This window comes from Nicotiana tabacum, chromosome 10, assembly GCF_000715075.1.
Source record: "Nicotiana tabacum cultivar K326 chromosome 10, ASM71507v2, whole genome shotgun sequence".
NCBI lineage: Eukaryota > Viridiplantae > Streptophyta > Magnoliopsida > Solanales > Solanaceae > Nicotiana > Nicotiana tabacum.
Genome location: NC_134089.1, coordinates 771,238 through 790,000, shown reverse-complemented (window position 1 = coordinate 790,000; position 18,763 = coordinate 771,238). Strand labels below are relative to the sequence as shown.

At 36.1% G+C, this 18,763-nt stretch overlaps 1 long non-coding RNA gene across 7 annotated transcripts in view; it reads right to left on the bottom strand.

Moving 5' to 3' along the window:
• Positions 1–17,282, bottom strand: part of LOC107815589 (uncharacterized) — a 20,773-nt gene extending 3,491 nt beyond the window's left edge. Inside the window, exons 1-7 of one of the 7 annotated variants that reach the window (XR_012695313.1) lie at positions 17,152–17,282; positions 16,927–17,065; positions 14,709–15,428; positions 14,422–14,613; positions 14,176–14,335; positions 9,905–9,973; positions 8,830–9,200 (exon numbers count right to left, since the gene is read on the bottom strand). This is a non-coding gene — a long non-coding RNA (uncharacterized LOC107815589). Of the gene's footprint in view, positions 1–8,829; positions 9,201–9,904; positions 9,974–13,028; positions 13,048–14,175; positions 14,336–14,421; positions 14,614–14,708; positions 15,429–16,926; positions 17,066–17,151 lie in introns of those variants that run through there. The other 6 variants (XR_012695312.1, XR_012695314.1, XR_001654766.2 and 3 more) reach the window with 6 other exon arrangements.
• Positions 17,283–18,763: the final 1,481 nt, after the last annotated feature.

The window sequence follows — 18,763 nt, the reverse complement described above, 5'->3', positions numbered from 1 at the left end:
GAGTACTAAATGGATAAACATATTTACGGCGGAGCCTCATATGGATAAGCTTCTTCAGGAAGCTTATTTACAACGGAGTACTAAATGAACATCCATAATATAATATATTCATAACACTCCCCCTTGGATGTTCATTAAAAGATAATGTGCCTCGTTAAAACCTTACTAGGAAAAACCCCGTGGGAAAAAAATCCTAGTGAAGGAAAAAGAGTACACATATTTAGTAATACGCATTGCTAGCTGCCTCATTAAAAACCTTATAAGGAAAATCCTGTGGAAAAAAACCTTAGTAAGGAAAAAAGAGTACATCGCGTATTTTACTCCCCCTGATGAAAACCTTGTTTCAAATATTTAAGTCTCCGCATTCCAATCTTGTATACCATCTTCTCAAAAGTAGAAGTTGGTAAAGATTTGGTGAATAAATCTGCCGGATTGTCACTTGAACGGATTTGTTGCACATCAATGTCACCATTTTTCTGAAGATCGTGTGTGTAGAATAATTTTGGTGAAATGTGCTTTGTTCTATCTCCTTTTATAAATCCTCCCTTCAATTGGGCTATGCATGCAGCATTGTCTTCGTATAAAATTGTGGGTCTTTTCTCACATTCCAAACCATATTTTTCTCGAATAAAATGAATTATTGATCTCAACCATACGCATTCCCTACTTGCTTCATGAATAGCTATTATTTCAGCATGATTTGAAGAAGTAGCAACAATAGATTGTTTTGTGGAGCGCCATGATATGATAGTACCTCCACATGTAAACACGTACCCGGTTTGAGATCTAGCTTTATGGGGATCAGATAAATAACCTGCATCTGCATAACCAACAAGATCTGCACTATCTTTGTTAGCATAAAACAAACTCATATCAAGAGTTGCCTTTAAATATCGCAATATATGCTTAATCCCGTTCCAATGTCTCCGTATAGGAGAAGAGCTATATCTTGCTAATAAATTAACAAAAAATGCTATGTCAGGCCTTGTAACATTAGCAAGATACATAAGTGCACCAATTGCACTGAGATAGGATGTTTCAGGACCCAGGAGTTCCTCATCCTCTTCTGGAGGTCGGAACGGGTCCTTATTTACTTCAAGTGATCGAACAACCATTGGTGTACTCAATGGGTGCGCTTTGTCCATGTAAAAGCGTTTTAAGACCCTTTCTGTATAGGCGGATTGATGGATAAAGATCCCGTCTCCTAAATGTTCAATTTGCAGACCAAGACAAATTTTTGTCTTTCCAAGATCTTTCATCTCAAATTCTTTCTTAAGATATTCAATTGCCTTTTGGAGCTCTTCTGGAGTTCCAACAAGATTTATGTCATCAACATAAATAGCAAGTATAACAAATTCTGAAGCTATTTTCTTTATAAAAATACATGGACAAATAACATCATTTATGTAACCCTCTTTCAGCAAATATTCACTGAGGCGATTATACCACATGCGCCCAGATTGTTTTAAACCGTACAAAGATCTTTGTAATCGGATTGAGTACATTTCCCGAGATTTTGAATATGCTTCAGGCATTTTAAATCCTTCAGGGATTTTCATGTAAATCTCATTATCAAGTGATCCGTACAGATAAGCTGTAACCACATCCATCATATGTATTTCAAGCCTTTCACGTAAGGCTAAACTGATGAGATATCGAAATGTTATGGCATCCATAACAGGTGAATATGTTTCTTCATAATCGACTCCAGGTCGTTGTGAGAATCCTTGTGCGACAAGGCGAGCCTTGTATCTTTCAACTTCATTTTGGTCATTCATTTTTCGCACAAAAACCCATTTATGACCAACTGGTTTTATACCAGCAGGTGTTTGGACTACTGATCCAAAAACCTCTCTTTTAGCAAGTGCGTTCAATTCTGATTGAATTGCCCCTTGCCATTTTGGCCAATCAGATCTTTGTTGACATTCTTCGATAGATCGGGGTTCAAAATCCTCACTATCTTGCATAATGTTAAGTGCAACATTATATGCAATATCCACCACTATTTCAGATTGATTTAAATTAATCCCATCGCCAGTAGAACTTATTAAAAGTTCCTCGCTCACTTGAGTCTCGGGTTCATTGATTTCTTCAGGAATCCCATAACTAATCAGACCTTGGTTCTCTTCAGGAGATCCCTTCATAATATCATTTTGATCATTTACCGATTTTCTTTTTCTAGGATTTCGATCCTTAGAACCCACAGGCCTACCACGCTTCAGGCGTGCTTTAGGTTCACTAGCTCTCATGCTAATAGATAGTCCTGCTGGGACATCAATTTGGATAGGCACATTCTCTGCAGGGATATGTGACTTAGTTATCCTTTTTAAATCAGTAAATGTGTCTGGCATTTGATTTGCTATATTCTGTAAATGGATGATCTTCTGGACCTCCTGATTACATATAGGGGTACGTGGATCAAAGTGAGATAATGATGAAACTTTCCACATAATTTCTCTTTTGATTTCCTTTTTCTCTCCCCCTAATTGTGGGAAATTTGTTTCATCAAATCGACAATCTGCAAATCGAGCAGTAAATAAATCTCCTGTCAATGGTTCAAGATAGCGAATAATAGAGGGTGATTCAAACCCAATATATATTCCTAACCTTCTTTGGGGGTCCATCTTACTGCGCTGTGGTGGTGCTACTGGCACATATACAGCACATCCAAAAATTCGTAGATGGGCAATATTTGGTTCATGACCAAAAACTAATTGTGACGGAGAATATTTATTATAATGTGTTGGTCTGAGACGGATAAGTGATGATGCGTGCAAGATAGTATGGCCCCAAATAGTAGTGGGCAATTTTATTTTCATAGGTAGTGGTCTTGCTATCAATTGCAGTCGTTTAATAAATGACTCTGCAAGGCCATTTTGAGTATGAACATAAGCTACCGGATGTTCAACTTTTATCCCAACTGATAGACAGTAATCATCAAAAGCTTGAGATGAGAATTCTCCAGCATTATCAAGGCGAATAGCCTTTATAGGATAATCTGGGAATTGTGCCCTTAATCGAATTAATTGGGCTAATAACTTTGCAAACGCCAGGTTGCGAGATGATAATAGGCACACATGAGACCATCTTGAAGATGCATCTATTAGGACCATAAAATATCTAAACAACCCACTTGGTGGGTGAATAGGTCCACCCACTTGGTGGGTGAATATATCCCTATGTATACGTTCTAAAAAGGTAGGGGACTCAATGCCAACCTTCATTGGTGATGGTCTAGTGATCATTTTGCCTTGATAACAAGCATCACAAGAAAATTCATCATTTGTAAGAATCTTCAGGTTCTTTAATGGATGCCCACTCGAATTTTCAGTAATTCGTCTCATCATTATTGATCCAGGATGGCCCAATCGGCCATGCCAAAGCACAAAAGTATTTGAATCAGTAAACTTCTGGTTTACGATAGAGTGTGCTTCAACTGTACTAATCTTTGAATAGTATAAGCCAGAAGATAAAGTTGGTAACTTTTCTACAATGCATTTCTGGCCAGAAATATTCTTTGTAATACAAAGATATTTCACGCTCATTTCATCTATTGTCTCAACATGATACCCATTTCAGCGGATATCTATAAAACTCAACAAGTTTCTTCGGGACTTGGAGGAAAACAATGCATTGTCGATAATAAGTTTTGTTCCCTTAGACAGAAATACAATAGCTCTTCCGGAGCCTTCAATTAAGCTTATATTACCAGAAATTGTAGAAACATTTGCTTTTTCCTTATGCAAATAAGAAAAATATTTCTGATCTTTGAATATGGCATGAGTTGTTCCACTATCAATTACACAAATATCTTCATGATTGGTCTTTGATCCAAACATAATTTGAGGATTATCCATATTCTTCAAAATGACATAAACAAAATAAATATAATAGTAAACATTATTATCAAAGCATAACTTTTATTTATGTACAAAAATTACATAACCATACTATCTACTACAAATAACAAAAATTAAAATATTTACATCTCTACAGATTCACTACCGATCACATGACTTGTTTCTCCTTCTGGGAGTGCAAAGTAATCAGCTACATCCAAATGCATGAAGTCTAAATTATCTTCAGAAATAAAATTTGCTTCAGCATTTTTCTCTGTCTTCTTCAGGGAGGCTTGATATAGCTCAACCAGGTGCTTTGGCGTACGGCATGTACGTGACCAGTGCCCTTTTCCTCCACATCTATAGCATGCATTTTCTGGCTTTGCTGTTTGCACCGCTTCATGCATTTGTTCCTTCCTTTTCCACTGCTGGTGGTGAGGAGGGTTCTTTGGTGCATTGTTATTACCACGATTAGAGTTTCCTCCCCGACCACGACCATGACCACGACTGGGCCACGTCCTCTTCCACGCTTAGCTTGGTGGAAGTTCATCTCATTCACTTCAGGGAATGGACATGAACCAGTAGGTCGGCTTTCATGGTTTTTCATTAATAACCCATTATGTTGCTCGGCTATAAGAAGATGTGAGATAAGTTCAGAATACTTTTTAAATCCCATCTCTCGATATTGCTGCTGCAGGAGCATGTTCGAGGCATAAAAAGTGATGAAAGTTTTCTCCAACATATCATGATCAGTAATATTATCACCACATAGTTTCAATTGGGAAATAATTCTGAACATAGCAGAATTATACTCACTGATAGATTTAAAATCTTGTAGCCTTAGATGAGTCCAATCATAACGTGTCTGTGGAAGAACGACCATCTTCAGGTGGTCATATCTATCTTTCAAATTATTCCACAGTAGGACTGGATCTTTAACAGTAAGATATTTCATTTTCAGGCCCTCATCAAGGTGATGGCGTAGGAATATCATTGCTTTGGCACGGTCTTGGTTTGATGCCTGATTTTTATCTTTGATGGTGTCTGCCAGACCCATCGCATCAAGATGAATTTCGGCATCAAGCACCCAAGACATGTAGCTTTTGCCCGATATATCCAGGGCTACAAACTCAAGTTTAGAAAGATTTGACATTATTTAGAAAAAGAAAATTCGTACCTCTGATACTTTCAAAGTATTTGCTCAAGATGGTAGAGTCTCGTGCTGATAACGTGTTATAAAATAAATACAGTAAAGTAAAGACAAGTATAGAGAGAAACTGATATATTATTCTGACTTCAAACTTATGTACATAATGAACTGAATTCTCCTCTATTTATAGAAGAAAGGAAGCTGCTGTGTAAGCTGCTACTGCAAGCTGCTGTGTAAGCTACTACTGCAAGCTGCTGTGTAAGCTGCTTGTAAGCTGCTGCTGCAAGCTGCTGTGTAAGCTGCTTGTAAGATGTTGTGTAAGGTGCTTGTAAGCTGCTACTTTAAGCTGTTGTACCACATATAGATAATCTTCTACCATGGGTAATATTTATCCATAACGGAGTACCGAAAGGGTAAGCTTCTTCAGGAGGCTTATTTCCAATGAGGTACTAAATGGATAAACATATTTATGGCGGAGCCTCATATGGATAAGTTTCTTCAGGAAACTTATTTACAACGGAATACTAAATGAACATCCATAATATAATATATTCATAACAATAACAACAATAAACAGCTGAGTCCTCTCCGAACCGCAGGAGATAGTTGCCCATCATACGGCTCACCAACTTCACTTGCCTCTATGGGAGGCTCGCTCCGGGCAGGTTCGGATCACTTACAATACACGGGCTCTACGAAGGAAGGGGTTGGGTTAGGAGCGTTTTCAATATGATTCTTTTCCTGTATTTGTTCGATGAGAAATGCGAGTCTGTTTTGTCCACTTTCTTCATCCCCCTCTATCAAAATGATCAAAAAGGAAGGCGAGCTTGCTTCTTATTCCCGTGTTTGATCTCTTCCATCTCTGCCTGGCTCGTTGTCACCTATGTTGAAGAAAGGTTTGGAACCCTGTAGAGAATGAAGAGGGGCCAAGGATCTTCCTCTCAACAGTGCTTTTCGAGGCTCCCCCCTGAATAAGTAAGGCCCCGTTAGCCTGGGCGAAGATGGGGATAAAGAGTAAGGATTGAAGCCCCCTTAGCTCTGCCAGGCACTGGACAGGGGTTAGCTCTGTAAATGTGTAGAGCCAAGTGTAGTGTGGTGTAGTAGTAGGCACTTCTAGGCCCCTTCCCGGCTACTGGATCACTCCAGTGCTTCGGGTACTACGGACCCTCTGCCATCCATTGCAGCAGAGCCGTTTCATGAGCGGGGGGGCTAAGCGCAGTTCTTTGAATCAAACGTTGAATGAAATCGATTCTTTTTTAGATATCAAAATCTAAATCGGATAGGATAGATGGATGGATCTATCTTTCTATTCATATATATTACTAATCAAAATGGATTTTTATAGTGTTGTAGCGTAGCAAGAAGCCCCAAATCCTTGATTTGGCCAGGAAAGACTGCACTGCATAACAAGAATAATAACAATAATAATAATAATAATAATAATAATAATAATAATAACAATAATAATAATAATAATAATAATAATAATAATAATAATAATAATAATAATAATAATAATAATAATAATAATAACAACAACAACAACAACAACAATAACAACAATAACAATAAGAATAATAACAATAATAATAACAATAATAATAATAATAATAATAATAATAATAATAATAATAATAATAATAATAATAATTCGTGTCTAAAATTCTCAAATCTAGTACAATTCAATATACTCAGTACAAATCGCAGGATTTAATTCCATATGAATTTACTAATTTTCCGGATAAAAATCCGAAATTCATCTAAAAATCGATATTGGGGCCCACGTCTCAAATCCCGGAAAAACTCACGAAATACGAATACTCGTTCCGATACGAGTTCAACCATACAAAAATTATCGAATTCCGACATCGGATTGGCTTTCAAATCTTCATTTTACATTTTTGGAAGATTTTATAAAAATCTGGTTTTTCTTCCATAAATTCACGAATTTATGATGTAAATGAGTATGAAATTATGAAATATAATTAATATAGGATAAGGAATACTTACCTCAATATTTTCCTGTGAAAATCGCCCAAAATTCGCCTTACCCGAGCTCAAAATCTTGAATAATGAAAAATGGGACGAAATCCCATTTCCAGAACTTAAGTTCTGCTGTCCAGGAATTTCTTCTTCGCAAACGCGATAGCACCCTCGCGTTTGCAAAGCACATTTTTGTGCTGCCCCGGATTTCTTCTTCGCGAACGCGAGGTCAGTCTTGCGAACGAGATGCCTTGCCAAACTTGGCCTTCGCGAACGCGGTCTCCTCTACGCGAACGCGAAGCCTTATCGCCCGGTGCCCGGCCATGCCTTACCTTCTTCGCGAATGCTCCCACGCGTTCACGATGAACACTGCCATCTACCCATTTGTGAACGCGGTCCCCTCTTTGCGAACGTGAAGAGTAAATTTCTCCTGCCTCCAGTTCCTCTTCGCGAATGCGAGACCTCTAACGCGAATGCGAAGAAGGAAACCAGACAATGCATCAGAAAAATTCTAGCAGAATTTCAAGTCCAGAATTTAACCCGTTAACCATCTGAAACTCACCCGAGGTCCCCGGGACCTCAACCAAATACACCACCAAGTCCTAAAATATCATACGAACTTAGTCGAAATCTCAAATTACATCAAACAACACTAAATACACAAATTACACATAGATTCAAGTCTAATAAAATTTGAAACTTTCAATTTCTACAAACGACGCCGGAACCTATCAAATCAAGTCCGATTGATCTCAAATTTTGCACACAAGTCATAAATAACATAACGGACCTATGAAAATTTTCAGAGTTTGAATCCGGCCCCGATATCAATTAAAGTCAATTTGTGGTCAAACTTTAAAATCTTTAAGCCTTAGGCTTCTAGTTTTCGCCAACTGGCGATAATTCAAGCTAGGGACCTCCAAATTAAATTTCGGGCATATGCCCAAGTCCCAAATCACGATACGGACCTACCGAAACTATTAAAACATTAATCCGAGTCCGGTTGCTCAAAATGTTGACCAAAGTCAACTCAATTGAGTTTTAAGGCTCTTTTTCATATTTTAATCAATTTTTCATATAAAAACTTTCCAGAAAATTATACGGACTGCGCACGCAAGTCGAGGAATGATGAATAGTGCTTTTCAAGGTCATAAAATACTAAAATAATTATTAAATTTAAAGATGACCTTTTGGGTCATCACATCAGGTAATTGAATATCATCTAAATTATCATATATAACATAATCTTCTTGAAGTTGCTCATAATCTACATTTAAATTTTCATGTGATCTTTTAGAAATATGTATAAAGCTACTAGAAGAACCAGTACCACCTCTTAATTTTTTAGAATTTTTACTCTTACTACTACCACCCCTACTAGTATACATTTTTTTGGCTGCTCTAAATATATCCATTATGTAAATTAAATTAAAAAACTAAATTAATAATTCTAAATAATAAAATAAAAATAAACACCAGAGAAGAGAAAGAGATGGAACGAATTTACCGGGAGTCCGGATGCCGCACTAAATTTGATATCATATTTCAATTGATATTTGATGATATTGATACCACACTTCACTTGAATACTTGATATTTGATAATTATATTTTTTTAGTGGCTAAAGTAAATATTTGATGAAACTTGAAATAATAAGTAATTGAGAATTTGAGAGCAATAAGTAATACTATCAAGAGAGAATTGAGAAAGAATTAGAGTAGTAAGAGAGCAAATTGTGAAAACAAATGAAGAAGATTGTCAGGACCCCAGTTTTCTTCTGTAGGATGTCGTGATGGCACCTAATCTCTAAGACTAGGTAAGCCTAACAATTTGTGGAATAACTGGATATAAAAAAACTGAACTCAAATCTCAACACGTAAAATATAAATAGAAACTGCGATTCAAATAATTACAACTCTCAAAACCCGGTATAAATAAGTCACAAGCTTCTAAGAGAAATGCTAAGTGTCTCTATACTTCAGAGTCTAAAGAGAATAAGGATAAACAGCATAATAAGGATAGGTGGGGACTCCAAGGTCTACAGATGCTGGTAGATGTACCTTGAAGTCTCCACGTACAGGCTATCTCACCGGTATCTGGCCTAGTGGGAAGAACTTGGATCTTCACAAAAGATGTGCAGAAGAGTAGCATGAGTACACCACAATAGTACCTAATAAGTGTCAAGCCTAACCTCGATAGAGTAGTGACGAATTCATATTAGGGCCCTACTGGATAAAAGAAACAAGGTAAAAGATATAATAATATAATGAAATGACTGAGAATATAACAATGAGAAATTAAGGAAATGTAACTACACAACAAATAGAGATTAACAACAGGGAAGCTCTCGATGTACCGCCTCGTAGTCTCAAATGTAAATTCACGACAAGGGAGCTCCCGAGGTATCGTCTCGTAGTCCCAAAAGTAAATATGCAATATGGGAGCTCACGAGGTACCGCCTCGTAGTCCCAAAAGAAAATATGCAATAAGGGAGCTCCCGAGGTAGCGTCTCGTAGTCCCAAAAGTAAATATGCAATAGGGGAGATCCTGAGGTACCGCCTCGTAGTGCCAAAAGTAAATACACAACTCATAACTTATGGAACAACGAATTTACAGCAAAGAATCCTACAGTTAAAGACTGAATACAAAATCAAGGAAGCAGGCAATTCAACTAAGTATGTTGCACAGATTGCAAGTAAGAGTTAAAGACACGTAGACATGTGACACTAGGCTAAACATGATAACTACACATGCTAAGGCAACTCAGTTAAGGAATTAAGAAAAGACTACTCAGCAAGAACTGGAATGTCCACATTTAGCCCGTGTATGCACTCGTCACCTCGCGTACACGGAACTCACATATCATAAATTGTTATAACAATACCAAATTCTGAGGGGATTTCCCCCACACAAGGTTAGACAAGTCACTTACCTCAAACCAAGCTCAATCAGTCAATAAGAATGCCTTTCCCTCGATTTTCCGACTCTGATTGGCCCGAATCTAGCCAAAATAATTTCATACTATAAATATAATTGCAAGAAACTAATTTTAAATAATGAAATTAAGACTTTAGAAAATAACTAAAAATTCGACCCAAAAAGTCGACCCAGGCCCACGTCTCGGAATAAGGTAAAAGTCACAAAATACGAACACACATTCGACCACGAGTCCAACCATACCAAATTTATCAAAATCCGACACTGAATCACTACTCAAATCCCCAATTTAAACTCTCCAAATCCCTAGGCTCAAACTCCCAAATTTCACCTTAAATACACACAAACTAGGTAGAAATTCAATGGAAAAATAATATTATTGATCAAAAATGAGCACAAGGGACTTACCTCAAGAATCCCTTCGAAACTCTCCTCATGAATCGCCAAAGCCCGAGCTCAAAATATTAAAAAATGAAGCAAAAATCGCGACCCTTCTATTTAAGTGTTCTGCCAGCACTTCCGCTTCAGCGGACACTTAACCGCTTCTGCGACGCCACATCTGCTACCTCTTACCCGCATCTGCGACTTCTTCCGCTCCTGCGTCCTTTCACTCCGCTTCTGCAAGCCTCCAAGTCGCTTATGCGATCCCAGCTCCTTTGCCTAGTTCCGCTTTTGTGGTCCAAAGCTCGCTTATGTGGGTGTGCATCTGCGTGAACACGTTCGCTTCTGCGGACAGGCCTCCCAAACACTCGTCCGCTTCTGCGATCATTTTTTTACAGAAGCGACTCCGCTTCTGCTGCCTTCATACCGCACCTGCGACCACAGGCCATCTCCTCCAGCGCCGCATCTGCGCCCAAATGCTCGCTTCTGCGAGCTCGCACCTGCGGGCAATCTTGCACAGGTGCGATTGCACTAGAACTGGTGCACTTCAGCCATTCTCACAAGCCCAAATTCAATCCGTTAACCACCCGGAATTCACCCGAGGCCCCCGGGACCTCAACCAATTACACCAGCAAGTCCTAAAATATCATACAAACTTAGTCGAACCTTTAAATCACATCAAACAACGCTTAAAATACGAATTGCATATTGATTCAAGCTTATTGAACTTTAAAATTTCAAACTTGTACATCCGATGCCAAAATCTATCAAATCTGATTGACCTCAAATTTTGCACACAAGTCATAATTGACATTACGGACCTACTCCAACTTCCGGAATCGGAATCCGACCCCGATATCAAAAATTCCACCCCCAGTCAAACTCTCCATAAATCATCAAATTTTCCAACTTTCGCCAATTCAAGCCTAATTCCACTGCGGACCTCCAAATCACCCAACGGAGCTAACGGAACCCTCAAAACTCCATTTCGGAGTCGTTTACACAAAAGTCAACATCCGATCAACCATTTCAACTTAAGCTTTCAACCTTGAGATTAAGTGTCTATATCATTCCGAAATCTCTTCGGACCCGAACCGACTACCTCGGCAAGTCACATAACAGTTATAAAGTATAAAATGAGCAGTAAATGGGGGAATGGGGCTACAGCTCTCAAAACGACCGATCGGGTCGTTACAAAGATGGGGGCTATTTATAGTTTTTAAAAGGTTAAAATTATAAATTATTAATTATTAGGGGTGGGGGCTATTTTCTTAAGGGGTAGGCTGAAATGGCCAAAAATGCAAAAAAAGGTTGTTGCCCAACGTCGAAAAAAAATTTATAACGGTAACCGGGCTGTAACCCGGTAAAAATGCGGTAGTGGGTAATCGGGTTAACTTGGTTCCGGGGCAACGGTTACCAAAACAGGCCCGCCCCCGTCCGACTACACCCCTAACCCTCCCCAACCTGTCCCACCCCCTAGAAGACCGGGCTGAACCGGGTTGAAGCGGGTTGACAATGGCCTGGCACGACCCGTTTAACATGTTTAAGTTTAATGAACAATTTATAAAGAAAACAATAATTCTTAATTTGCAACTTGTACAATGTACTGCTTATGATCACGTGTCTTTCCGGCTAATATATGGACAACGACGTTGGAGCTTCAATACCTCCAATTTTAAAGATTGAGTTAAGATTTTAGATAGTGTAGCTACGCCAAACGGCAAACCTATAGCACTACTTTCTGTGGCGATTACCAGCAGTCGCCACGAATATCATCAACGAAAACTTTATTTCCTGTAGCGCTCTAACAACACTAACAAACATGAAAGTGAGATGTTGAAGAAAAGTAGATGGTTCTTTAAAGTATTACTTTTCTCATGGAAAATATTGGCTAATCCAATGTATTTTTGTTTTTATTTTATTTATTTTACATATAATTTTTATTAAAACTTTTAGTCAAAGTTTGGACCAATATGAATGTGCATCCCCCCTGTTGTATTGTTACTATTATTTTATTATTAGATTAAATAAATGCGCCAGAATATATATGAACATACATCCGTAATTTTAGTGGCGACTATCCGGGTCGCCACAAATAGTCGTCATCTGAATAGGTCGTCAGACCAAGTGAAGATCTATGAGTATTTGGTGGCGACTTTATGAGTCGCCAAAAAAAGTTTGCACCTAAAATTGTATAATTTTAGTAGAAAGATCGTCAGTCCAAAGGGCGACCTATATAAATACTTTTGATGGCGACACTTTCTGTCGCTAAAAATAATCGTCACCTACAAACTTTAATTTGGAACATAGAAAGCGGCAGTGTAAAACGCAACCGATATGAGCACTTTGGCGACTCATTTCGTCGCTACAAATAGTCATCACCTAAAAAAATTTAAATTTTATTGGAAGATAGAAGGTATTGGAAGATAGAAGGTCGTCAGTACATAAGGCGACGTATACAAAGTACTTTTAGTGGCGGCTCTGTACGTCTCCCAAATAGTCGTCACTAAAAACGTTTAATTTTAGAAGATAGATAGATCGTCGGTCGAAAAAGCGTCGCGACTCTGTAGTCGCCACAAATAGCCGTCACCTAAAAACTTAATATTTAGAAAAGGTCGTTGGTCAAAGGCGGCCTATATTACTACTTTTGGTGGCAACTTCTTGGGTCGCCACAAATAGCCGTCACCTAAACTTTAATTTTTAGAAGAGGGAGGATCGTCGTACCTTTGTGGCGACATGGCCACAAATAGTCGCCACCTAAACACATAAATTATATGGGTTACTTTAACTATCTTCAAACTAATTCAATTGTAAAAGAAAAATAATAAAATAGCTTACTAGTACTATAATAAAATCATAAATTTATGACGGACCGATCCGTCACTGAAGGAGGAATTTAATTATAAGTTTAAATTGCTCAAACTTTTGGATTCCATTAGGTCACTATATCAAAGTCTCAATATGTGTATAAATAATTTATGAGGTAATACGACAATGGAGTTTTGTCTGCTGACTTTGAAACTAAAAAGTCTTCTCACAAGTTAACATTTATATTTTAACGTACTAGGTGGTGTTAGCACGGCCCAATATTATAAAAGTTAGAAGTATTACTTATTAACTTTTTTATGCAATGGCAGAGGAGAAATAGATGCATGCAAATGTGTACCAACTCAAGATATAGACACCATCACATAACTTTATTTTGGTACGAAATGGCAGAGAAGAGAGACAGGATATATATGACCATTACAATAAAGTATGACCAAATTATAGTAGTTTGACAAAAGATAGTAAGTATTATGTACAATCTTTCTAGTGTCTTTACATAAACTTGGAAGTAGCGAAAACAAAAATATATCCTTTAGCATGTTTACAAGTTTTGAAGATGCAGCAAATAGAAGCAAAGCAATGGTGAAGTAGTAAGAAATAGTATCATAATCGGCATCTAACTTTTCCCTATATTTTTTTCTTCATCCTTTTCCCCAATCATCTACAATAAAATTATTATGCGTTTAAGTTTTAGATGGTTCTCAATTTTTTAGGAATTTTATTTTCTATGTGATCTCTAAGGGTATATTTTTTTCTGGAAGGGATGAGAACCTCATTGTTTGTTCTTCTTTTTTGCTTTTTATTTTTACTGGGAAAGGAAGAAGCTTCTCATTTTAAGCCAAGTAATACTAATATTTTGCTCCCAGAATAGTGTTGTCATTCATTGCTCAATAGTTTTGAAGTTCTTATGTTGATACTTTAAATGACAAGAACTATTTCAAGGGTTCTGCTTAATTGGAATTTGGAAGTTTCATATATGAAGCTGACACCTCTATGAAAAATTAAAAATTTGCTATAATAAATTTCTAAAATCACAAAGGTCAAAATAATGCTTACCTTTATATTCTTCTTCATATAAGGCACAATCTTCCATTTACATGTGCCCAACTCTTCCCGAAAATTCATTAACAACGGCTTTCTGTGCATGCATCGTAAGTGAGAACCGGTTGGCCAGTCAGCACTTCTTTACATTATGTGATAGAAAATTAGCATTGCCCTGTTTAACGGAAGTCACAAAAGGAAAGTTAAACACATAAATCAGATAATGCACTTGAAACTTCTCAATATTTTTTGCACTTTTACCTCTAGATAGAACGAATACACCGACAGAACAGTGAGTACTGCTAACGATCCAATTCATTTGAAAATTTTCAATTGCGCATCTTGGCAACGACAATCCAGTCCAAGCTTATGCAGCCGGTGAATTTGGCTCGGAGTATGCGATTAGACTTATCCTTTGCATTTACCAGGATAGTTTGCAAATAGGAAGTGCTCCTGTTGATATATACTTTATCAACCATCATCATCCAAATCAGAAGCAAAAGCATAATTGAGCCTAAATAAAATTTTAACAACTGGAAGAGTAGTACCTTCGATGACTCAGCCACCAAATCCAAAGCAGTTAGTGCTCCTTCTTTGCACCATTTTTTTCCATTCTGCACTTTAAACAATATCGAAGAACAGGAAAAATACACGCGTATACTTGACGCATGTTGTACTTGCTACAAGCTTAAGATCAAGTTGAATATAGATATGCCCTCATTTTTTAATTTTTCTCAGTCACATACAAAAAATGATAGATGTATCTATATCCTTCTCAGCGGCAGATCCACAATCTTAAGATCAAGTTGAAAATTACATGACAACTTTTGTGGTGATCAGTTAAGTTGCTCTACAGTGCTCGCTGGAATTCAGCATGTATATTGCCATTCTTTTGATCTATCATCTTGTTAAATAACATTTAAATGGTGCCTTCAAGAAAAGAACTGATGACAGAAATTTATCCTTCTATCACTGCTGCAACACCTGATGATATACTGCTTATTTTGTGTCCTTTGCACTCATATGAGAAGAATACCCAATATTCAAGCATTTCACTATTTAGCTTCTCCAGAAACTGTTAAATAGATTACATGTCATTATTTAAGGTTTGATAGACTTATAGTTATGTCATACCTGCAGAAGTACAAGCAGTTTGATAACTATTCCATTTAAGGGTCAAACCTCCGGGGTGCGGCTTTCACCGAAGTTGAGGACATCTGATGCAGCATATGCCTAAATTGATGCTTTTTAATATCTGATTACTCCATCTGTCACAATAAAAATCAAAAAAAAAACGACCAAACTGTGAGTTTTCATTTTTCTTCCAAGAGAAATGATTTTTACCTTTAATCAGATCAATTTTGTAAACCTACAGAAATAGGAAAGTATGCTAACTTGGCTTTTTAATAATACTGGTTAATCATTAGAGTTCTTCGTACTTAAAGTTCCTCTATCATATAGCTTTATAAGAGTTTAAGATCTTTACTCTTTTTTCTGGTATAAAATCAAAAGTATGATAAACCACTTCCATTGATAGACTCTTTAGGCAATACCTAAAAAATAATATAGATAAAGTAGCAGTTGAGTTAAGTGTAATTATTCTCTTGATAAATTTTGATTTTTTCATTCACCTAACTTTGAATACTCAAACATTTGGTTCAGTGTTCATATTTAGGAGTGACAAGGGCCACAATAAATGAAACAAAATATGAAGGGGAAAAAAAGTGATTGTCCTTCTGAGGTGGAGACCTTGAGGTTAAGTTGTATCTTTTTAATGGTGGATATAGTTTACAGTTCAGCCAATAAAAATGCAGACTTTGTGGATAGTGAAATATAGGAGATGCCAAGTTGTGACTATCAGTGGCTTGACCTTTTTAGATCTAAAATAGAACACTTTCTTTAGTTTCTTTGTTCTTTTCGTTCTTCTTTTACTCTCTTTCCTCATCATTTACTCTATAAAATCAGTTCCTCACATCTCATAATCAAAGAAATGAAAGTAATAATTTTAATTTTGTTCATATCAACCTTGTCTTTCTTATTTTATTTTAGCTTTTACATTAAAATCTGAAGTTACAGAGACGAACCAAACCAATTTTTATAAAAGACTATAATGGATTGTTTTTATAAAGAAGACTCATAGATTATTGAAGCTTACGTTCATTAAAAGAAGGGCCCCAAGGACTGCAGGGGCGGAGCTAGCTCTATGTTTACGGGTTCGGCCGAACCCACAGACTATGTATTTGTCTTGTGAAATTCACGGAATATGTACAAATTATTAGTTTAGAACCTAATAACTTAAAAGAACTAGAATCCCGAACCCATAAGTTTCAAATCTTGGCTCCGTCTCTGCCAAGTAGTTTCACGGAACACCTTAGGGGTCGTTTCATTCAGTTAGGAAAAAATTTGAAACTTAGTAGGTACTGGGAAAATGCTATTTCACACTTTGTTTCTTCAACCTATCAGAAAAATATGAATTACATTGACCCAAGCATGAAGTGAAAAACTCAATTGTAATTTAGTTATTTTCAAACGTACTCAAAAAGCCGGAAAAGGTAAAAAGCACAAAATAAGAAAGACTATAAGGTTCAAAACAATGAGTAGACATAAAAAAAAAAAAAAAAATATTCGGCCAAGACATTATCCAAGATCTGAATCAACCCACTATGACTTTTAATAGTTTAGATTTCTTTGCATTCAACACAAAGCTATACATGCAAACATACTGGATAAATTAGAAGAAGAACTTAAATATGAAGAAGTACAAACCTGACAAAGATATTTTTACAAAAATGGCTGAAGGCGTCTTCAAGCACATGCTCTGTAACTGATAATCCTATGACATTTAGATTTGCAATAAAAATTGGTCCTTTTCATGGTTTTCTCCACGCTCTTCCATAACGAAACTCTGAAATAATTGAACAGAATACTAATCAATTTTGTACAGCAAAAAAATCTTAGAATTCAATTGAGTTGAAATCAAATAAAATTGACCTTGGGTTGAGCACAAGAGAGATAAATTGTTCTGTACTTCTGTATTGGGAGTGAAATTCCCAAGAGAAATCAGTAAGCAAGACCAAAGAGAGGGAAAACCGATTAGCAGACTCAAGCCTAAATTTCACAAATTGTTATATAAGTATGACTTTTTTTTTCATATAATTTTATTTTCTCACACAAAAATCATAAAACTTACTCTAACTCAAACAAAAATCATAGTCGTAAAAAAATAAATTTTTCGATAGTATTTTCTTTTTTTATATTTTTCTATTTTTTATTTTTAGTCTAATAAATAATTAAACAATTAAAATAGGAGAAATATAAGTATATTTTAAGCCGTTTCCAAAAATAATAGCCGATAAAATATGTATAATATACAAATTTTATATATATTTTGGCTAGCAAGTGCAAGTAATTTCGGTCGGCCGATTAATTTTATATTTTTTCCTTAAAATAGTAATGACCCAACCCAACCTGACCCATTACTCATATACATAAGTTAAAATAATACTAAAAGTAAATTCTTCCCCATAAGAAACTTAGTTCAGAATGCATGAGATTCTCACCAAAAAAAAAGGAAATAAAAGATATAATTAGAGAGCACTTGAAATAAAAATGCTATCGATTTGAATAAAAATCTTGAAAAGAAAAATAAAAGATAGAAGTATTATGTTTTGAAGGATTTACTATTCACTTTTAGTATTATTTTAGTTTTTATATATGAGTATTGGGTCGGGTGGGCCAGGTCGGCTTGGCTCGTCCCTATTTTAATTTGATTATTATTTATTAGACTGAAAATAAGAAAATAAAAAATCACAAAATAAGAAAATACTACTAAAAAATTATATTTTTTAATCACTATGATTTTTGTGTGAGTTAGTAAAAGTTTTATGATTTTTGTGTTAGAAAACATAGTTATATAACTTTAGTGGAAAAAATTATAGTTATATGATCATTTATAAAATTTACCCTACGTAAGCGATAAGATTATGCGGTGGGTAAAGGAATAAAAGCCACGTAGAATAACAACTTTTAAAAGACAAATACCCTCAACTTGGGTTAAGCTGACAGGTCGAAACCTGATCTTTTCTATTATATAGAAAAGAAATATATAAACACACAACCAAGAATGTTTAAGTCTAAGTCAAACCACTTCCAAATGGAGTATAAATTTTCACAAGTTCAATTTCTTATTGTAAGCACACGTAGAAACGAAACAACCTAAAAGTGGCGCCTGAGTACTAATCAGAAATTCATTATATGCGACAATAAATTCATTCTCAAAATTTGAACCCGAAACTTCTGATTAAGAATATGAAGTACTATCGACCACCCCATCACAATTTTGGTGATAATGTAGTTTGGAATTGCTATATACCAGCACAACTTTCTTTTAACTTCTTTTTTTTTTAACCCACGCGCATATGCTTTTACCACTAGAGCAAAGCTCACAGAAAAAATTGAAATTCTTCCTTCTCAATTAGTGAGTGCAGAAAGATGATGCTATTTATCAGGATTTATTTTTTTCAAGTAATACTTCTATACATTTATATTACTTTCACACACCTCTCTAAGACTTTGTAACGTACGATCAGTTCGTTGAATATAA